Source organism: Elephantulus edwardii, unplaced genomic scaffold, assembly GCF_000299155.1.
Source record: "Elephantulus edwardii isolate Elephantulus edwardi_28Jun2011 unplaced genomic scaffold, EleEdw1.0 scaffold00483, whole genome shotgun sequence".
NCBI lineage: Eukaryota > Metazoa > Chordata > Mammalia > Macroscelidea > Macroscelididae > Elephantulus > Elephantulus edwardii.
Genome location: NW_006400233.1, coordinates 154237 through 176231, shown reverse-complemented (window position 1 = coordinate 176231; position 21995 = coordinate 154237). Strand labels below are relative to the sequence as shown.

Here is a 21995-nt window from a genome sequence, read left to right as displayed (position 1 = left end):
GACCGTGGTAGTGGACTTGAATCAGGACACACACTTGCAGCTGTGACCCAGGACCCCCATCTTCAGGTATCGCATTGCTCCCCCCCGACCCGGCTCGCGCGCCCCCCCCTCGCCAGCTCTGAACTTTGGGACTGGCCAAGATGCCGTGCACAGACGCAGTGTACGGTGGGAGTGAACTTGAATCCGGACACACCCCTGCAGCTCTGACCCAGGACCCCCGTCTTCAGGTATCGCATTGCTCCCCCTCGACCCGGGTCAGGCGCCCCCCCTCCCCCGCCAGCTCTGAACCTTGGGACTGGCCAAGGTGCCCTGCGCAGATGCAGTGGACGGTGGGAGTGGACTTGAATCGGGACACACCCCTGTAGCTCTGAACCAGGACCCCCATCTTCAGGTATCACATTGCTCCCCCACACCGACCCAGCTTGCGCTCCCCCCCTGCCAGCTCTGAACTTTGGGACTGGCCAAGGTGCCGTGCGCAGACGCAGTGGACGGTGGGAGTGGACTTTAATCGGGACACACCCGTGCAGCACTGACACAGGACCCCCATCTTCAATTATCGCATTTCTCCCCCCCAACCCGGCTCGCGCGCCCCCCCCCCGGCCAGCTCTGAACTTTGGAGCCCGAGGGCTGGCTTAAAGAAAAGGGGGGAAACAAAACCCAAGAAAAACAAAAATGAAACAAAAAAACACACAAAGGAACAAAAGATATAAACCAAATTTATAGCATATTTCAACAGCACTTGAAAAAGTTGTCCAATATTGAAAATTTAGTTTCTTTAGACTACAAACTGCTGTTTGGCCCTACCACATTGGTCCCATCAACCTAACCAAAAGGAAGGTACTGGACATCTTTATAGAGAAGTAGTGACATCAAACCAAGAACCAGCTAACACCTTCGTTTTCAACAACTCTTCCACTTCAATGTCTCGAAAGAAGTAGGGTACCTCACTCACCACGCAAGCCCAAAACAAGATATCTCCCAAAAAAAAAAATGGCACAGTAGCAATGGATTTCAAGAAGCCAGAAAGTTTGATGGAACTTTCTGATGCAGAATTTAGAAAAAAGATGATTGAATGTTTTCAATCGATGAAAAACAAACTTGAAGAATTACAGGACACTACAGTCAAAAATCTCTAGGAACTTAAACAAACAGTCCAAAACAATGCAGAGAAAACAAATGAGGCATTAGAGGCACTGGGAAAATAAGAAATTATAATTCAAAATATGAAACCGAAGGTTTCTGATGCTGTTAACATGATTGAGGGACATACAAATACAGGTGAAGAGATGGAAAACAGAATTAGTGAAGTAGAAGATAGAATTCCCACCACAGATATAACTGAGAAAAAAGCAGAAGCAAAGAAGAAGGAAACAGAAGTAAACTTAAGAATAATGTGGGATACCATTAAAAGAAATAACATCCGCATCACTGGAATCCCAGGACAGGAAGAAATAAGTAAAGGCACTGAAAAAGTTGTGGAAGAACTACTGGAGGAAAACTTTCCAGGCATAATGAAGAATGACAGAATGTATATTCAAGAAGCTGAGCGAATGCCATATAGAATAGACCCTAAACAAAAAACACCAAGGCATATCATTGTCAAATTTGCTAGAACCAAAATTAAGGAGAAAATATTAAAAGCAATGAGAGAGAAACAAAGAGTAAACTATAAGGGAGAACAAATAAGAATAAGCGCTGATTTCTCAGCAGAAACCATGAGTGCAAGAAGACAGTGGAATGGCATCTATCGAACACTTAAAGAACACAACTTTCAACCAAGAATACTGTACCCAGCAAAACTATCCATCAGGTATGAAGGAGAGATCAAATTATTCCCAGAAATACAGAACCTAAAGGAATTCGTAAAAACAAGACCAGCCTTACAGGAAACACTGAGAAACGTCCTTGAAACAGAGATGCCGCAGAAAACAGGATGGACCAAAGTAACTAGCAACACCAAAAAGAATTCAACAGAATGACAGCAATAAAACCTTACCTTTCAATAATTTCACTGAACGTGAATGGTTTAAATGCACCAGTGAAGAGAAAAAAAGTAGCAGATTGGATAAAAAAACAAAATCCATCAATATGCTGCCTACAAGAGACACATCTGAACAATGTAGATAAAGAAAGACTAAAAATTAAAGGATAGGACAATATATACCAAGCAAATGGCAACCAAAAAAAGCAGGTGTAACGATAATAATCTCTGATAAAATAAATTTCCATGCAAAAACCATCACAAAGGACAAAGAAGGTCACTACTTAATGTTCAAAGGGAGCACTACTGGGAATATACCCCAAAGAAACCATAACTGCCACCCAAAAGGATAAACCCATGTTTATCACAGCTTTGTTCACAGTTACAAAGAGTTGAAAACAACCTAAGTGCCCACTAACAAACAAATTGATAGAGACTATATTCACACAATGGCATTCTATGCTGCAGTGACAAACAAAAAAACTCATGAAATATTCAAATTGGGTGACTGTGGAGGACATTATGCTGAGTGAAATATCTTAGTCACAACAGGATAAATACTTCATAGTACGTTGTAAAATGTTATGTTGTAAAATGAGACAGACATCAAGGTTGGAGGGGGACAAAGAAAGACAGAATAAATTATGTATACTGCATTGAAACAGATGAGGGAGGGAACTGTTTAAAAGGGATATAGGATTGGGTGGTGTTGTCATGATGGGAGTACAAAAGGAGGGCTACATAGTTGAGTGGACTTTTCTTTTACTTTTCAAAATGAAGGCTGCATAGTGGAGTGAACTTGGGGGGAGGGACTGTATAAGAATGAAAGAATTTTTCTTTTCCTTTTCAAAAAGAAGAGCAAACTGGGGGGAGGGGGCAGGGAGAAAAATGCAACAATTAATGAATGGAAATACAAAGTCTCTGCAAATGTTCACTAAAATTAATAATAAAAATATAATAAAAAAGAAAACTACAGACCAATATCTCTCATGTACATAGATGCATAAATCCTAAGCAAAATCCTTGCCAATAGAATCTAACAGCACATTTTTAAAAAGTCATCATAACAGATAGGCAAGGATGATTCAACAGAAGAAAAACAATCATTGTTATTGGCCACATTAACAAAGCAAATAACAAGAACCACATGATTGTATCCATTGATACAGAAAAGGCATTTGACAAAACACAACACCCCTTCTTGATTAAAGCACTCAGCAAGATAGGAGTAGAAGGAAATGTCTTCAACATAGTGAAAAGTATACATACAAAACTGAGCCAATATCATTCACAATGAAGAATGACTAAAAGCATTTTCCTTATAAACAGGGACCAGACAAGGATTGTCAGTGTTATCACTTCTATACTGTATTGGAAGTGCTGGCTAGGGCAATATGACAAAAGAAAAGGCATCCAGATTGACAAAAAGGTGGTGAAACTATTGTTATATGCAGATAATCATAGCACTCCCTGATCTCACGGTTCTGGTACAATGGCAGATACACAGAACAGTACAGCAGTAAAGAGCCCAGAAATGGACCCAGCTATCAATGATCAACTTATATTCCACAGGAAACAAAACCTATCAAATTGGGAAATGACAACAAATGATGCTGGCAAAACTGGACTGCTGCCTGCAGAAGCTACAACAGGATCCACATCTCAAATCATGCACAAAAATCACTTCAAGGTGGATCAAAGAACTGGCGATAAAGCCCCAAACTATAAAACTGGGACTAAGATTAGAAGGCCTAGTCTATCATATAAAGAGGCTTACAAATAAGTCAAGAAATGTACAATCAGGAGAGGATAAAATTAATGAATGAGACCTAAAGATTAAATTCCTGTGTATATCAGAAAGTTTTCCAACAAAGTGAAAAGCAAACCTACTGACTGGGAAAAACACCTGGCCATAATATCTCAGGAGAGGGTCTCATAAACAAGAGTTTACAGAATACTCCTGGGCCTCCAAAAGAATAAGACTAATAACCAAATTACAAAATGGGCAAGACACATGGAGAGACTCTTCACAGAGGAAGATATTCAGAAGGCCAAAAGACATATGAAGAAAAGCTTAAAATCACTGGCAGCAAGAAAGATGCAAATCAAAACCACAATGAAATACCATCTCAACCCAGTAGCAATGGCAAAATTTAGCAGGGCAGCAAGCAATAAATGTTGGAGAGGATGTGGAGAGATTGGAACTCATACACTGTTGGTAGGATTGTAAAATGGTATAACCACTCTGGAAAGTACCTCAGCTTTCCTCAAAAAGTTGAACATAGAAACTCCATTTGACCCAGCCATTCTAGTACTAGGAATATACACCTCAAGAAAATTATAACTGAGACAAAGAGCCTTGTACACCAATCTTCAGAGCAGTGTTATTCATCATTGCAAGAATATGGAAACAGCCCAAATGTCCAATCACAACTGAACAGACTGAGAAATTTTGGTACATTCATACAATGGAATACTATGCAGCAATCAAGAGCAACAATTTTGAAAAATACTACATAACTTAGGAGAGACTAGGGAGCATGATGCTAAGTGAACTAACTCAGTCTCATAAGGACAAGTACTGCAACAAGACCATTATCGTAAAAATAGGATAACCAGTGAAACACATCTAGAGACCCAAAGGGGAAGGAGTGGGAGCAGAGGGGTAAGAATGTGTAGGGGCAAAATCACAGGGTTGCACAATTTAGTGGGTGGAGGGAGGGTGTAAAAGAAATGGGAAAGATCCAGTGGGGAACTACAAGGCAAGGTACTGATGGGCATAGTCTAATAGTAATTAATTTTATAAAACAATGCATGGGAATGATAGTATGAAACACAATATGATTGAAAATAGTGTGAAACTCAATGTATATAAACTTTGCAAGCAAACCAATATAAAATAAAAATGAAAAAACAAAAGCCTGAGGTGTGCCTGAGCTAAACCATAGAGGTTTTCCCTCAGTTGATTCCTGTTTCTGGATATTGGATAATGAACAAGGATGACAGATGAAGAGTTGATACTTTTGACTTGTGGTATTGAAGAGAGTACTGAATATACCATGGACTGTCAAAAAATAAACAAATCTATCTTAAAGGAAATATAATCAGAGTGTTCCTTTGAGGCAATGATGTTGAAACCTCTACTCACTTTGGGCATATTTTCAGGAGGAACAAGTCCTTGGAGAGAGATATCATGTTGGGAAAGGTAGAGTGTCAATGAGATGAATTGATTACCACAATGGGTTTGAGCATAACAGAGATCATGAGGATGGCACAGGACAGGTCAAGGTTCAAATCTGTTGTTCTTACAGTCATTATTGACTTGATGGCAGCTAACAACAAATTATGTTTATGTATTTATTAAGTACTTGTATATATACCTATGTATGTGTGATATGTGTGTAGGGGTGGTTAGGCTAACATTCAACTGCCCAGCCTCCAGACTGTCTGTTACCTATTCACCTCTTCTACCCAGCCTGCACAAAGCAGTAAGGTCTGCTGGGCACATCTGGCCAGCCTTAAGCTCCTCAGAGCGCAGAAAATCCATCAGGGAAATACTGTGAGCAACACAATAGTGGGCAGGTAAGTCCTAGAAGAAGAGTGAGATTCAGTTCCAAGAGACCTGGTGCCCTGACCTATTTCCTTATCTGTAATTCCTAGCCAGCATCCTTGTATAGTTTTGGTGCAAAGGGAAAACCAACTCATTCCTAAGGTGACTGATAGTGTCCAGGGTCTGTTGTTGTTGTTGTAGACGACTCACAGTGACCCTATGAACAAAAGACCTGAGCACTGTTCATAGAGTTTCTGGAGGCAAGCCATTTCAAAAGTGGATGCCACTCCTGCTTCCAAGCTTGTTTTAATTGAGAAGCTCCACCAAACACTGTCCACCATGGATAACCGTTATAGCATTTGGCACATCAGTGTCACAGTGTTTAGCATCACAGCAATCACCAGTTACCCCTGTACAGCAAAGCACAGACCAGTGTTATACCACTTAGAAGAATGTTTGACAAAAAAACAATTTAAACCAGGCCTGAGGGCTGCAGATTAAAATCACTCACCTTGGGCTTGGTAGCATAACTTTCTGTCCACTAGGCCAATGGAGCTCTCTCTGAGTTGTCACTGTTACTGTTGTTAGGTACTGTCGAGTCGTAGACAACTCATAGCAACCCTATGAACTAAAGACCTGAGCACTGTTCATAGAGTTTCCAGAGGCAAGCCATTTTGGAAGTGGATGTCACTCTAGGTACACAAGAAGGATGGACAGCGTGGGCTCTTGTGCCTATGGTGGTATAGCAGGAAACTGAAGACATCAAAAAGTGACTGTGCATGAAGAAATAGCACAGAAGTTTAAGCACAAAAAAAGTGTTATTGCTACTGAGATCTAAAGAGGAACGTTAGCCATGAAGGGAGACAGTCATGGCAGAGAGCATACTGGAAGAGAGAACATGGGCAGATTACAGGTCAAGAGAATGGATGAGCAGAACCAACCTCCTAATCCTGGTAAGGAGCTTAACATTAATTTCAGTTGTGTAAATGGCTATAAGAGGCCTCAGGTATGTGATGACTGCCCAATTAGTCCTTCTGCTAGAAACCATCCCAGTCTTCCCGGCAGAAGTCAAGACTGCCTCTCCATGTACACATGCAACAATCCAGAGATGAAAAAGACCTTCTGCTCTGAGAGAAGAACTCAAGTATATCTCCCCAAACAAAAGTTCAGTTGAACACGGACCTGGTTTAATAAGCTAATACACTTTCCTGACTGTGATGGCTTGTTGATATGGCCATAAACCTTAAATATAACTATCCTCTTGTTGTTATTGTTAAATGTTAAGTGTTGTCAAGCACAACTCATAATAACCCTATGAACAAAAGATCTGAACCCTGAATTCTGTAACTATTAACTAACTTAGGTGTTGTTAGTTTTAATCTGTATGATGTTAATGAGCCATGAATAGAAGTGGATTGGTAAAGATATAATCGGCCTTTTCTGATGAAGAGATCTTCTCAGTGTATGGCCTGCATGATATGTATGTTTGGACTCTGGTAAAAAGCTTTAGTGCCACTATACCAAAAAGAATTGGCTGACACAGAAGAATTTCATGAAACAACATATGATCAAGAGGCAGTGGTGATGAAGGAAAAAGTTTAAGCTGCTATGAAAGAATTGGAAAAAAAAAACAAACAAGGCTCCAAGAATTGACAGCATACCAAATGACATATTTCAACAACCAGACACTGGACACTCTCAACAAGTTGTGCCACGAAATCTGGAGGACAACCATCTGGCCAACTGATTGGAAGAGATTCCTATTTATTCCCATTCCAAAAAAAGGTGATCAGTTTAGGTAGGTTGTGAGTTTCTAAGTATTTGTCCATTTCCTCTAGGTTTTCATATTTGTTTGAGTACAGTTTTTCATAATATTCCATTGGTAGCCCTTTTATTTTAGTTGGTTCTGCTGTGATATTGCTCGTTTCATCTCTTAATCAGATTATTTGTGTCTTTTCCTTTGTTAGGTTTGCTAGTGGTTTGTTGATTTTATTGACCTTTTCGAAAAACCAATTCCTGGTTTTGTTGATGATTTCGATTGTTTTTCTGTTTTCTATTTCATTATTTCTACCCTAATTTTTTATAATTTCAGGTTTTTTAGAGAGTGTCAGGTTTTTTTGCTGTTCTTTTTCAATTTATTTGAGATGTTGGGTTAGAGAGTCAATGGTCATTTTTTTCCTGCCTTTTGATAACTTTGATTATTGCTATAAATTGACCTCTGATTACTGCTTTGGCTATTTATTTCCCAGAGATTTTGGTTAAGTTGTATTCTTATTGTAATTTATGTCAGGAAACTTTTTATTTCATTTTTTATTTCTTCTAGTAGCTACTCATGTTCAAGCAAGGTATTGTTCAGCTTCCAAATGTAACACAGACTGAAATTGAATGTGTCAACAGACCCATTACAAAAAAAGAAATAGACAAAGTAATAACACTGCTTCCAGAAAAAAAAGGCCCTGAACCAGACGATTTTATAAGTAACTTTTATCAAACAGTCAGAAAAACACTGTCACCAATTCTACATAAACCATTTCAGAAAACATAAAAAGATGGAATTCTCCCAGACTCATTCTATGAAGCAAACATATCCTTGAAACCAAACCTAGGTAAAGACACCAACAAATAGAAAACTATAGGCCAATATCTCTCATGAACATAAATGCAAAAATCCTGAATAAGGGAGAGGTTCTATCCGGGGCCTTGGAGCTTCTCTTTCCTTTCGCGCCAGTTGCCGCTGCGGAGTGCCGCGGGTCCATGTGCACAGTGAGCGGCACTGTTCCTGGCCCACTAGCACCCAAGCTCCCAGTTTGCCCGTGTCGCACAGCGATGAATCCCAACACCATTATCAAGGCCCTTCGGGGCACCATGGACCCTGCCCTGCGTGAGGCCACGGAGTGACAGCTTAATGAAGCACACAAGTCTCTGAATTTTGTGTCAACACTGCTTCAGATTACTATGTCGGAACAACTGGAATTACCTGTGAGACAGGCAGGTGTTATATATTTGAAAAATATGATAACACAGTATTGGCCTGATTGAGAGACAGCACCAGGGGATATATCCCCTTACACTATTCCAGAAGAAGATCGACATTGTATTCGAGAAAATATTGTAGAAGCCATTATCCACTTGCCTGAGCTTATAAGGGTACAGCTTACTACATGCATTCACCATATCATCAAACATGATTATCCAAGCCGTTGGACTGCCACTGTGGACAAAATTGGCTTTTTATCTTCAGTCTGATAACAGTGCTTGCTGGCTAGGCATTCTTCTTTGCCTTTATCAGCTTGTGAAAAATTATGAGTGTAAGAAACCAGAGGAACGGAGTCCATTGGTAGCAGCAATGCAGCATTTCTTGCCAGGTCTAAAGGATCGTTTTATCCAGCTTCTTCCAGATCAGTCAGATCAGTCTGTCTTAATCCAGAAACAAATACTCAAGATTTTCTATGCTCTTGTTCAGTATACACTACCTTTGGAACTGATAAACCAACAGAATTTGACCGAATGGATAGAAATTTTAAAGACGGTTGTGAACAGAGATGTACCTAATGAAACACTGCAAGTTGAAGAAGATGATAGACCCGAGTTGCCATGGTGGAAATGTAAGAAGTGGGCTTTACATATCTTAGCAAGGCTTTTTGAAAGATATGGAAGTCCTGGCAATGTTTCCAAGGAGTATAATGAATTTGCTGAAGTATTTCTGAAAGCATTTGCTGTTGGGGTCCAGCAAGTTTTATTGAAGGTATTATATCAGTACAAGGAAAAGCAATACATGGCTCCTCAAGTTTTGCAACAGACATTAAATTACATTGATCAAGGAGTTTCCCATGCCCTCACCTGGAAAAATCTGAAGCCTCATATACAAGGCATTATCCAAGATGTTATTTTTCCATTGATGTGCTATACAGATGCTGATGAAGAACTTTGGCAAGAAGACCCTTATGAATATATACGTATGAAGTTTGATGTATTTGAAGATTTCATTTCTCCTACCACTGCTGCCCAGACACTTTTGTTTACAGCGTGTAGTAAGAGAAAAGAGGTTCTGCAAAAGACTATGGGATTTTGCTATCAGATTCTTACAGAACAAAATGCTGATCCTCGAAAAAAAGATGGTGCCCTGCATATGATTGGATCTTTAGCAGAAATACTTCTGAAGAAAAAGATCTACAAAGATCAGATGGAATACATGTTGCAGAATCATGTATTCCCTCTCTTCAGCAGTGAACTAGGATACATGAGAGCAAGGGCTTGCTGGGTCCTTCATTATTTTTGTGAAGTAAAGTTCAAAAGCGACCGGAACCTGCAAACAGCCTTAGAACTAACAAGAGGATGTCTGATAGAGGATAGGGAAATGCCTGTGAAAGTGGAGGCTGCTATTGCACTTCAGGTGTTGATCAGCAATCAAGAAAAAGCTAAAGAATATATCACTCCATTCATTAGACCTGTTATGCAGGCTCTTCTTCACATTATAAGAGAAACTGAAAATGATGATCTTACCAATGTAATTCAGAAAATGATCTGCGAGTATAGTGAAGAAGTAACTCCTATTGCAGTAGAAATGACACAACATTTGGCAATGACATTTAATCAGGTAATTCAGACTGGGCCAGATGAAGAAGGAAGTGATGACAAAGCTGTTACTGCTATGGGAATCTTGAATACAATTGACACACTTCTTAGTGTAGTTGAAGATCATAAAGAGATAACCCAGCAACTTGAGGGGATCTGCTTACAGGTCATTGGTACTGTTTTACAACAGCATGTCTTAGAATTCTATGAGGAGATCTTCTCATTAGCACATAGTTTGACTTGTCAACAGGTGTCTCCACAGATGTGGCAACTACTACCTCTTGTGTTTGAGGTCTTTCAGCAAGATGGCTTTGATTACTTTACAGATATGATGCCTCTGCTTCATAATTATGTAACAGTTGATACAGATACACTTTTATCTGATACAAAGTATCTGGAAATGATCTATAGTATGTGCAAAAAGGTTCTTACAGGAGTTGCAGGAGAAGATGCACAATGTCATGCAGCAAAATTATTGGAGGTCATCATTCTGCAGTGCAAAGGACATGGCATTGATCAGTGCATTCCCTTATTTGTGGAAGCTGCCTTAGAGAGACTGACCAGAGAAGTTAAGACGAGTGAACTTCGAACAATGTGCCTGCAAGTTGCTATTGCAGCGTTGTATTATAATCCTCACCTACTGCTGAATACCTTAGAAAATCTTCGCTTTCCTAATAATGTTGAACCAGTTACAAATCATTTTATTACACAGTGGCTTAATGATGTTGATTGTTTCTTGGGGCTTCATGACAGAAAGATGTGTGTTCTGGGCTTCTGTGCTCTTATTGATATGGAACAAATACCCCAGGTTTTAAATCAGGTTTCGGGACAGATTTTGCCAGCATTTATCCTTTTATTTAATGGATTAAAAAGAGCATATGCTTGCCATGCAGAACACGAGAATGACAGTGAGGATGACGATGAAGGTGAAGATGATGATGAAACAGAGGAACTAGGAAGTGATGAAGATGATATTGATGAAGATAACCAGGAATATCTGGAGATTCTGGCTAAGCAGGCAGGTGAAGATGGAGATGATGAAGATTGGGAAGAAGACGATGCTGAAGAGACTGCTCTGGAAGGCTATTCCACAATCATTGATGATGAAGACAACCCTGTTGATGAGTATCAGATATTTAAAGCTATATTCCAAACTATTCAGAATCGTAATCCTGTATGGTACCAGGCTCTGACTCATGGTCTTAATGAGGAACAAAGAATACAGTTACAGGATATTGAAACTCTGGCAGATCAAAGAAGAGCAGCCCATGAATCCAAAATGATTGAGAAGTATGGAGGATACAAATTCAGTGCTCCAGTTGTGCCAAGTTCTTTCAATTTTGGAGGCCCGGCACCAGGGATGAATTGGGTTATTACTTTCTTTCCTGCTGTGTGTTTGTAGTGAAGAGCTTGTGTTCCTCCTAGTAGTGGTTCCAGAACTGGTTCATGTCCATCAATAGATTGGACAGAAAAACCCAAGTGGGACCTGATCATGCAACCTGGCACTGGAAAGAAAAAACCCAGAGGGATTTTGGGGGGAGGGAATAATTTAGGGGGGATTTTATTTTTTGAAGAAAGTAAGATTCTGATTCTGAAGCTTCAAATGACACTGTGGAATTCTGTGTGCAAGAGGGAATGTCATGAAGGCAGCTTTTCTTTTTCTGAGGAAAAAATAGGCATGGGCTACAGGACTATTTAAAATGTCTCATTTACAGTATAAGCTCAAAGGTAGATGTAATTTTTACACCTATGAGTTATTTGTCCAATTCTATCTCTTCTACACCATTGGGTATCTATTCTTTACATGTAAATAAGGTAAGGTAATCTGGTAGCCTTATTCAGTCTTCTCATTTCCATCCATCAGAAATTGTTCCTATGTAGATTATTGGACATTTCTTGTAGCACTACATAACTGATTTTAAAAAAAATCTGTAAATGAATTAGCACTTTCATATTGAAACAAGCCTGTTAGCCTATGAATAGCAAAATGTTTGCTGTTTATTAAAAGAAGGGATGTAATAGGGTGGGGCGGGTGGGGTAATTTCAAGTTATTAATTTAAAAAATGAACTAGAATTTTGTACCTGGTGACTTTGTGGTACACTCACCTCTGATAGTGACTTGAATTCGGTATGTACGAAGGGGTTAGTGATATTTCATTGCTGCTAAGAAAAAATGGCAACTCCCTTCATGTCCTGTTTTTCTTAAAGCTCTCAGTGTACAAGTCAAAATTTGGATACATGGCCTTCCTTACTGTAACAAATAAGAAAAGCTTGTTTGAAGCATGTAATTGGACATAAAGTTCTACTCTTAAAGAGTGGATCAAAGAGTGTGGCTAAACATCTATATATGCAGCCTTATTAAAAAAACTTAATTCGGCTGTTACATTTTTATTTAATTGCAGGTCTGCCCCCCATTCTCCAATTATGATTTCCCCCCAGCCCCCTATTGGCCTGTTTTTTAATCCTTCCCCTAGAACAGTGTGAAGGCATACTTTTAAAATTTGACATTTGCCCACTCCCATTTCTCCCCCAACTCTCGTATTAAGTGTGAAACTTTTTATTGAGATAGGCAGAGGGCACATGGTTCCCTCCAGAAACCACTATTGATACCACTGCAAAAAACAAGCCAGCAAGAAGACAGTGTAGAGGGGTTGACTTGCCTCTCTCCTAACTGCATGTTCAAAAATAAGCCTTTATTGATCTTAAAATCTGTTAGATCAGTCATATGTTGGGTTATTTTTATATATACATATATACACACACAATGTTTCTAATTGAAAGCAACATCTCTTGATTGAAAACTATTAAAAATGCTGTTGTCAAAAACAGACCAATTTATAATTGTAAAAATGAAACAAATGCACATATATAAAATGCAGAATTAAGGAAAAAAATCCTGAATAAAATCCTGGCCAACAGAATCCAACGATACATCAAAAAATAATTCATCAATACTAAGTGGGATTCATAACAGCTATACAAGGATGGTTCAACATAAGAAAAACAATCAGTGTAATTCATCATCACATTAACAGCACAAAAACAAGAACCACATGATCCTATAAATTGATGCAGAAAAGGACTTTGACAAAATTCAACACCCTTTCCTGATAAAAACACTCAACAAAATAGGAATAGAGGGAAATTTCCTCAACATAGTAAAAATTATATATGCAAACCCAAAAGCCAACATTTTTCTCAATGGAGAGAGATTGAGAGCATTCCCTTTGAGAAAAGGAACTAGGTTGGGATGCCCACTGTCACCTCTCCTATTCAATATTGTATTGGAAGTCTTAGCAATAACAAGAATACAAGTGAAGGAAATAAGAAGTATCCAAATTAGCAAAGAGGAGGTAAAATTATCTCTCTCTGCAGATGATATTATAGTATACTTATAAGAAAACCCTAAAGACTCAGCAAGAAAACTATTGGACATAGTTGATCAATTCAGCAAAGTAGCAGGATACAAGATCAACATACAAAAATCAATTGGATTTCTCTACAGTGACAAAGAGAATACAGAACTGGAGCTAAGAAAAGCAATACCCATCACAATTGCTAATTACAAGATTAAATACTTGGGAGTAAATCTAAATAGAAACACAAAGGATTTATTCAAAGAAATTTACAAAACAATACTAAAAGAAACAAACAGACCTGGAGAAATATACCTTGCTCTTGGATAGGAAGACTCAATATTGTGAAAATTACAATTCTACCAAAGGCAATCAACAAGTTCAATGCAATCCCAATACAAATACCAATTCCATTCTTCAACGAGATGGAAAAGGCAATCTTCAGTTTCATTTGGAATGGAAAGAGAACCCAAATAGGGAAGCACTCCTTAAAAAGAGAAACAAGGGAGGAGGCATGTCACTCCCTGATTTCAAATTCTAGTACACTACCATCTGTGGTGGTCAAGACAGCATGGTACTGGTGCAATGACAGACACATAGAGCAACGGAATAGAACTGAGAACCCAGAAATCAGCCCATCTACCTATGGTCAACGGATTTTTGACAAGGAGATGAAATCAGTGAAGTAAGGAAATGACAGCCTTTTTAACAAATGGTGTTGGCAAAACTGGAAAATTATCTACAGAAAACTCAATCAAGACCCACACTTCACACCATACACAAATACCAATTCAAAATGGATCAAGGACCTAGGAGTAAACCAAGGACTAGAAACTTTGTCAGATAAAACCTTGGAAGAATTCTAGAAGCCCTAATCCACAACATGAAAGTCTTCAAAGCATCCTGAAAAACCTACAACAAAGAAAGGATAAAATAGACGAGTAGAACATTCTAAGAATCAAATCCCTATGCACATAGAAAAACATCTCCGCTAGAGTGAAAAGGAAAGCCACAGACAGGAAAAGAATATTTGGTAATGACATGTTTGATAAGGAACTTATGTCTATAATTTATAGAATACTCAAGCACCACAAGATAAAGGTAAAAGACCCAATTAAAAATGGGCACAGGGTATGAACAGATACTTCACCAAAGAAGACATTCAGATCTCAAACACACATGTGAAGAAATGTTCAAAATCTCTAACTCTAAGAGAGATGCAAACCCAAACAACTATGAGATATCATCTCACCCCAGTAAGAATAGCCAAATTCAACAGAGCAGCAAACAACAACTGCTGGAGAGGTTGTGGAGAAACTGGGACCCTTATCCACTATTGGTGAGAGTGTAAAATGGTGCAACCATTCTGGAAGGCAATATGGTACTTTCTCAAAAAGTTGGAAATAAAAATAACATTTGACCCAGAGATTCCACTACTGGGAATATACCCTAAAGAAACCAGAACTGCCACCCAAACAGATATATGAACACCCATGTTTATTGCTGTGTTGTTCACAATAGCAAAGAGGTGGAAACAACCCCAAGGGCCCATCAACAAACAAATGGACAGAGAAGCTGTGGTATATTCACACAATGGAATACTATGCAGCACTGAAAAAAGGAATTCATGAAAAACAAAGTGGGTGACTGTGGAGGACATTATGCTGAGTGAAATATCTCAGTCACACAAGAACAAATACTGCATAATGCCACTGTTATAAAACAGGACTGATAATGGGGTTGGAGGGAAACTAAGAAAACTGGGGATATTTGAGATAAATTGACTCAGTGACTGGGGTAATAGGAGTAGGTGAGTCAGAGACAATAAAACTGACTCAAGATAGAGCAGGGTTAAGAGTTGTTGCACATAGGGTTAGTATAAGTTACAACACATAGGGTTAGTATAAGTTACAAACAACTCAACAGCATATAACAACAACATATCTATCTAGTGTCTCTAGACTTGAACTAGAGGCCTGCAACACTTGCTGATTTTGGACTTGTCAATATCCAAAGATGCAGGTCTATGACCCTGTTCTGCAACAACAGCCTTTAGACATCCTCTGAAGCCAATACCATCCAAAGCAGCAGCACAAGACTCTGCTTGTTTGCTGACAAATAATTCTGTCTCTTTGTGTCTGTCTGTGTGTGTATACACACACACACACACACACACACACACACACACACACACACACACAGATCTGGTCCACAGGGAGTACATATATGGGAACTCTGGTCATTAGAGAGTTGCACTGCCAACACAAGGTGGCATCTCTCTGGTAGTTGGAATCTATTAGTTGCACTGTGCAAAAAAAGATGGGAAATCTCTTCCCATATGATTTATGGCCTCTAAAACTCCACTGGAGGGCCAACTAACTCAAAGGCAATGATTTTGAGTTTTTACACACACACACACACACACACACACACACTTCATTGGTTTTCCTTCACTAAAGAATCAAACCTTGCCACCCTAGACTTGACCTTTTGTGGTAATGGCCTCAGGTCTTCCCTTTTGATGGTCCTGATCAGTGGCCCCAGTCCTGGCCTCCCTTCTGGATGTCAACTCACTTGCTCTTCTTGTCACCTGAGAGCCATCTGAAACCTCACATACAGGATGCCCCACACCTCCTTATCACTCAGACTCACATCCTCCTTTCTCTATGCTCTGTTCACCATAGCAGCTTCATACCAATAGATATTGGCCTATCCACTCTTTTCTCCATCCCACTACTTCTGCCTAGTAGTAGGCTCTTATGGACAATTGCCCTGTCCCTCAAATATTTCCCAGCTCCCTATGCTTATGGTCACAGGACTGGACAAGGCTAGGGAGGCCTAGGTACCCTAGTTGTCTTGAGTCAGTGGGTAGAAGACTTGAGGAGCCCTGAGTCAAGCAAGCAAAGCTACAGAACTGCTGGCCCATCTTTTCTTCCATTTTCATCCCTAAAAGAGAAGGGCTAAGGAAAGAAAGTTTTGCTTGAGCTCTCTCTCAAGCAATGATGCCCGCAAACTGTCTGTCCTTATAGTCACTAAAGGCCAATGGCAGTAGAAGGTAGCAGAAAACACTCGATAAGGTGCCTTACTGAGTCCTATACTAGCATGCATACACAATGCCATGCCTGCTTTACTTTAACCTGTGGCTCAACCGCAGTCAGATGCTCTTTTTCATGTCTAGTGCCTGGTGGCCTAGTGGCAAGAAACTGTACTGCAATCCCAAAGGCATGCAGTTTGAGGCCACGAGCTGCTCCATGGGAGGATGGGCAATCTCTTCCTGTGCTATTAACTACTTTTGAAAACCTGCCGGAGGGCCAGCTCTGGGTCTGTTCCAACTTGACAGTACACAACAACAATAAAACAACAGTGCCTCCACTAAATACAAGAAACAACAATCCAGGCTGTGTGCATGATTAGTTATTAATAGAATACAGGAGCTATTTTTGGTCATAGGCACTGAAAAAGAATGTAGTGATAGGCAATTTCCTTTGGAAATATTCAGCATTGAGATGTTGAAGTGGAGACAGGCCATGCGACAGCCTTGGATCCTATTTTTAAAGTCTGAATTGCACTTTTAGTCACCAAGGCAACTTGAGGTTACCTGAACACTGATCCCAGAGGCCTTGGGTAAGGACAGGAGTGCCCATGTGTGTGCGTGACATATGTTCTGCTATTCCCAACAGAGGATGAGTACCACAGCAGCCACACTTAACTGGTTTCTGTACCTATGTGCAACCAATAAGAAGCATACCATAAATATCAATCAGTCTGTCTTATTATTGTCTTCATGTTCTTGAACTGCCTCATTATACCTTCTAACTTATATTTTTAAAAATCCCAGCTATTACTGAGTTGACTCTAGTCCACAGTGACCCCATGTATGATGAGCAGAACTGTGTTCCATGGCAATTTAATGGTAAATTTTTTGGAAATCTATCATCAGGTCTCTCTTCTGGGTGGACAGACATAAACCACCAACAATTTGGCTAGAAGCCAAATTTGGTCAGTATGTCTATCATCCAGGGGCTCAAAATACACAAACCCTACGAAACTAGGCATCTAGTTTGTGTGTGTTTATTTTTTTTTCTAAGACATGTTAAAATAACTATGTTCTAGAACAGAGCTCAACTCAAACTCACTCCTGTGGAGTTGGTTCTGAGCCACAGCAAGCCTCCATCAGGTTTCAAAGCTGTAAATTATTGCAACAGGAGGACAGGCTTCCTTTCTCCCTTGGAGTTGCTGGGGTATTCTGAGCAGAGAGATACAGTAGTTCATCTATATGATTTTCAATCCCCCAAAATCCACTAGGGACTGGTATGTGGGGCTATAAATCTGTTGTTATTGTTGTTGTGTGCTGTCGAGTCACTTGCGACTCATAGTGACCCGATGTACAACACCCCTAAACCCTGCTCTATCCTGTGCCAATCACACTGCCTCTGACACACCCATCCTGATTACCCCAGTCACTGAATTAAATCCACCTCATAGAAGGTCTTCCCCTCTTGCACTTTCCCTCCACCCTCCCAAGCATGATGTCCCTCTCCAAGGACCTGTCCCTCCTTACAACATGTCCAAAGTATGTCAGACAAAGCCCCAGAATCCTTGCCTCCAAAGAGCAGCCTGATTTAACCCTCTCCAGGATGAATCTTTTTGTTTTCTTGGCAGTCCATGGTACATTTAGTACTCTTCTCCAGCACCACAGCTCAAAGGCATCAATTCTCCTTCTATCCTTCCTAGTCATTGTCCAATTCTCTGATGCATAACAAGTGATTGCAAAGACCACAGCCTATATCAGAAGCACCTTAGTCTCCAGAGAGACACCATTGCTCTTCAGTACTTTGGAGAGGTCCCTATCAGCAGACTTTCCCATAGCAATACATCTTCTAATTTCCTGGCTACTGGTGCCAAGAGTGTTGACTGTGGAACCAAGCAGACTAAAGTTGTTAACAATATCAATCTCTTCACCATCCATCCTGATGCTGCCAATTAATTGGTCCAGTGGTGAGAATCTTTGTCTTCTTGACATTGAGCCTCAATCCATATTGAAGGCTGCACTCCTTGACCCTCTGCAGCAAGCAGGGTTGTGTCATCTGCATGACGCAGATTGTTGATAGATCTTCCACCAATCCTGACGCCACACTTCTCCTCATAGAGCTGAGCCTTTTGGATAATCTGTTCTGCATACAGGTTGAAAATGTATGGAGATAGGATACATCCCTGGCATGCACCCTTCCCAATTTTGAACCATGCAGTTTTTCCTTGCTCTGTTCTGATGACTGCCTCTTGGTCCAAGTATAGGCTTCGCATTAGCACAATCAAGTGTTCTGGGATTCCCATTCTTCTCAGAGTCAGCCACAGTTTGTAATGATCCACACAGTCAAATGCCTTTGCATAATTAATGAAACACAGATAGACATTCCTCTGGTATTCCCTGCTTTCATCGAAGATCCATCTAACATAAGCTCCAATATCCCTAGTATCACGACCCCTTCTAAACCCAGCCTGGACTTCTGGCAGTTCTCTGCTGATGTGCTGTTCCAGTCGCTTTTGGATAATCTTCAGTAGAATCTTGCTTGCATGTGAAATCAATTATATTGTTCTACAGTTTCCACACTCTGTTGAGTCACCCTTCTTTGGAATGGGAACAAATATAGATCTCTTACAGTCAGTTGGTCAAGTGGTTATTCTCCAGATATCTTGGCACAACTTGGTGAGCATATTCAGGGCAGCATCCCTTAGCTGAAATACATCAATGGTATATATCTATTCCTGGGACTTTATTTTTTGCTATTTCCTTCAAAGCAGCTTGAACTTCTTCCTTCAACACCATAGGCTCTTGCTCATATATTATTTCATTAAATTCTTATGTGTCTGCCAATTCCTTTTGATACAGTGACTCAGTATATTCTTTCCATCTTCTTTTAATACTTCCTGGATCATTTAATATTTGCCTAAAGCATCCCTGATTATAGCAACTCGAGGTTTGAATTTGTTCTTCAGTTCCTTGAGCTTAAGAAATGTTGAACGAGTTTGGCCCTTTTGATTTTCTGACTCCAGCTCCTTGCACATTTTATTGTAATATTTTGCTTGGTCATCCCGTGCTGCCTTCTAGAATCTTCTAAATGTTTGATTTTTTAAAAAAGTGTTGCAAAACCTACCCTAGTCAAGAAAAGTGTTGTCCTGTTCCTGAAATAGGAACTGGCCTGTTTGGAAAAGAAGCCACAGGTTCTTTCACAATTCAGACCCAAAGCAACCTGATATCCTTACCTACAGGAGTAAAGGTGATAAATGGTCCTATGGTCCTCAACAAGTTTCAGGGTTCTTGCCCCAAAGACAAGACCAGATGGCAGCCCAGGGTGAGGGCTCCATCCTTTCATCTTCAAGTCATGGGCTCTTAGCCACTTGGCCTTGTTGGGTAGGTCTGGCCCACTACAGCTAAGACCCATATTGCTCTGTTCCCTTTCCCTGAGCTACTTGTCTGCTTCACATACTTAAGGCAAGTTTGTTTGGGGGGGTTTTAAATTTTTTTAAAATAATTTTAATGAACATTTACAGAGAATTTGTATTTCCATTCATTCATTGCTGCACTTCTTAAGGCAAGTTTTAAGGAAAATAAAAAGACTTACTCTGGGAAAGACAGAGGGTCAGAAAAAGAGAGGAAAACCCTCAACATGTCGACTGACATGGTGACTATAACAATAGGCTTAAGCATGTCAGGTGCAGGATAGAGCAAAGCTCAAACCTTTTGTTCACAGGGTCACTCTGATTCATAGTCATTTTGATACCACCTAACAAAAACAATATATACAAGCACAGCTCAAGCTGACACCTGACCCATCCCAATCCTACCAGAAATACTATCTTTGTAATGACACATCACTTACCTGTCCCCTCACCCTGATTAGTGCAGAGAACAGTCCCTACAGGCAATAAGGACACTACAAGCCCTGAGGGGACAAAGGCATGTGCCAATGGCCTTCCTGGCAGCAGGGCTAAACCCTGGTGGTCACTTGGGGACTGTCAGTGAGCGCTGCCACTAGTCTTAGCAGATCTGCTTTGCCTGTAACTCAAAATACAAAAGAACCAGGACTGGCAAAGAGGATTCACCTTCTGCCTCCTATGAGTTTGCACATCTTTTGGTACCATTGGCTTATCCTCCTACAGGTGCTCCTCAGGCTCTGTCTAGTTGCAGCAAACGGCTAATCTGAGTCCTCTGCATCCTATGAGCCCCTCCAGGACAAGAACAAGTGGGTTCAGTCCCCACTCCAGCAGTAAGAATAGAGTTTGTTCAGGCCTTGGTATGAATGCGGTATCAGGAGGCTTTGGAGGACATAGATGTCTGAACAGCTAATTCTCTAGACCCAGGAGCCATAAATGGCTGTGTCCTTGACAATACCTGGATAATTCCAATACATGCTGGTATAAAGGATTAGGAGCTGGATGTGACCAAAACGGCCAGTGCAGGTGGTCAAAGTCACCACTGTGAGGTGGCCTGGATTATGGGTTAAAAGTGGCAAGAGACACAGAAAAATAACCCATACAGCATTGCTATAGAGGATGCAATATGCAAACTACATGACTATAAAGCCTCCTGGAGCACCAAGACTCAGGACAAAAGCCCCAGAAGGAAGGGGAGTGGAACAAAGTTTATCTGTAAATGGAGGCTCTTCTCTGGTCCAGGAGTCTATCAGTTGGTATGTAGACAGAGCAGACCAACTGAGCTGAAAGTCCAAACTACCCTAAGCAGGCCAAGCTGTGAGTCCTTCACATGGTAAACAGAACTTCCTTCACAACACCAAAAGTCCCTCTCTTCCCTCTCAGAAACAGGGCCCTGAGATACCTGTCCTGGCTTAGGTGAAGGAAATAGCAAGAAACAGGTGATCCAACTGGCAAAAAAAGGACCAGGAACCTCATTTGGCAAATGCTCCTGACCACACCCCCCTCAATTCACTGAAAGGACACATGCAGTAGAATGTAGATGTGAAGAAAAATGGCCTAGGTTTACGCTCGGGCTCTGAACCTGGTAAGACCTCAGTTTGGCAATCTATAAAATGAATATGTTGTGGATTGAACTGTGCTTCACCCAAACTATATGTATTTAATGATATAAAGTGGAAATTATGTAATGGTCCCCTGTGATCTTGTAAAACAGGATAATGGGTAGACTTCAACACCCCTTAAATCCTAATACAATTCAAATCCAGTATAAGAGGAATTTCTGTAGTGTGTAGTGTATAATACTTTTTATCTCACTAGTGGCATCCACTTCCTCAATAACATGCCTCTGGAAACTCTATGAACTTTGATAAATGTTGATAATTGTAGAGAGGCTTTAGGCCTTTTTTCCATAGGGTTGCTAAGAGTTGTGCTCGACTCAAAGACAATCAACAACAACTACAGAGGTAAAAGAGAAGCCATGTGAGCTGAGAAGAAGGACTTTAAGTACCAAGAATAGCTAGGAGTGAAGATCATCCTTTTGGTCTTTGGCAACAGAGAAGGCTGAAACAAATTGGGCTTTCTGAGGAACGCATGATCT

General features: G+C 40.3%; 1 protein-coding gene and 1 pseudogene across 2 annotated transcripts in view; one reads left to right on the top strand and one right to left on the bottom strand.

The window, feature by feature from the left end:
- Nucleotides 1–21995, bottom strand: part of LOC102850028 (phosphatidylethanolamine N-methyltransferase-like) — a 110849-nt gene that overhangs the window by 45991 nt on the left and 42863 nt on the right. The gene's annotated exons all lie outside the window — the stretch shown is intronic.
- Nucleotides 8358–12479, top strand: LOC102849218 (annotated as a pseudogene). The gene has a single exon (XR_439046.1). The product of XR_439046.1 is annotated as an importin 7 pseudogene (transcript).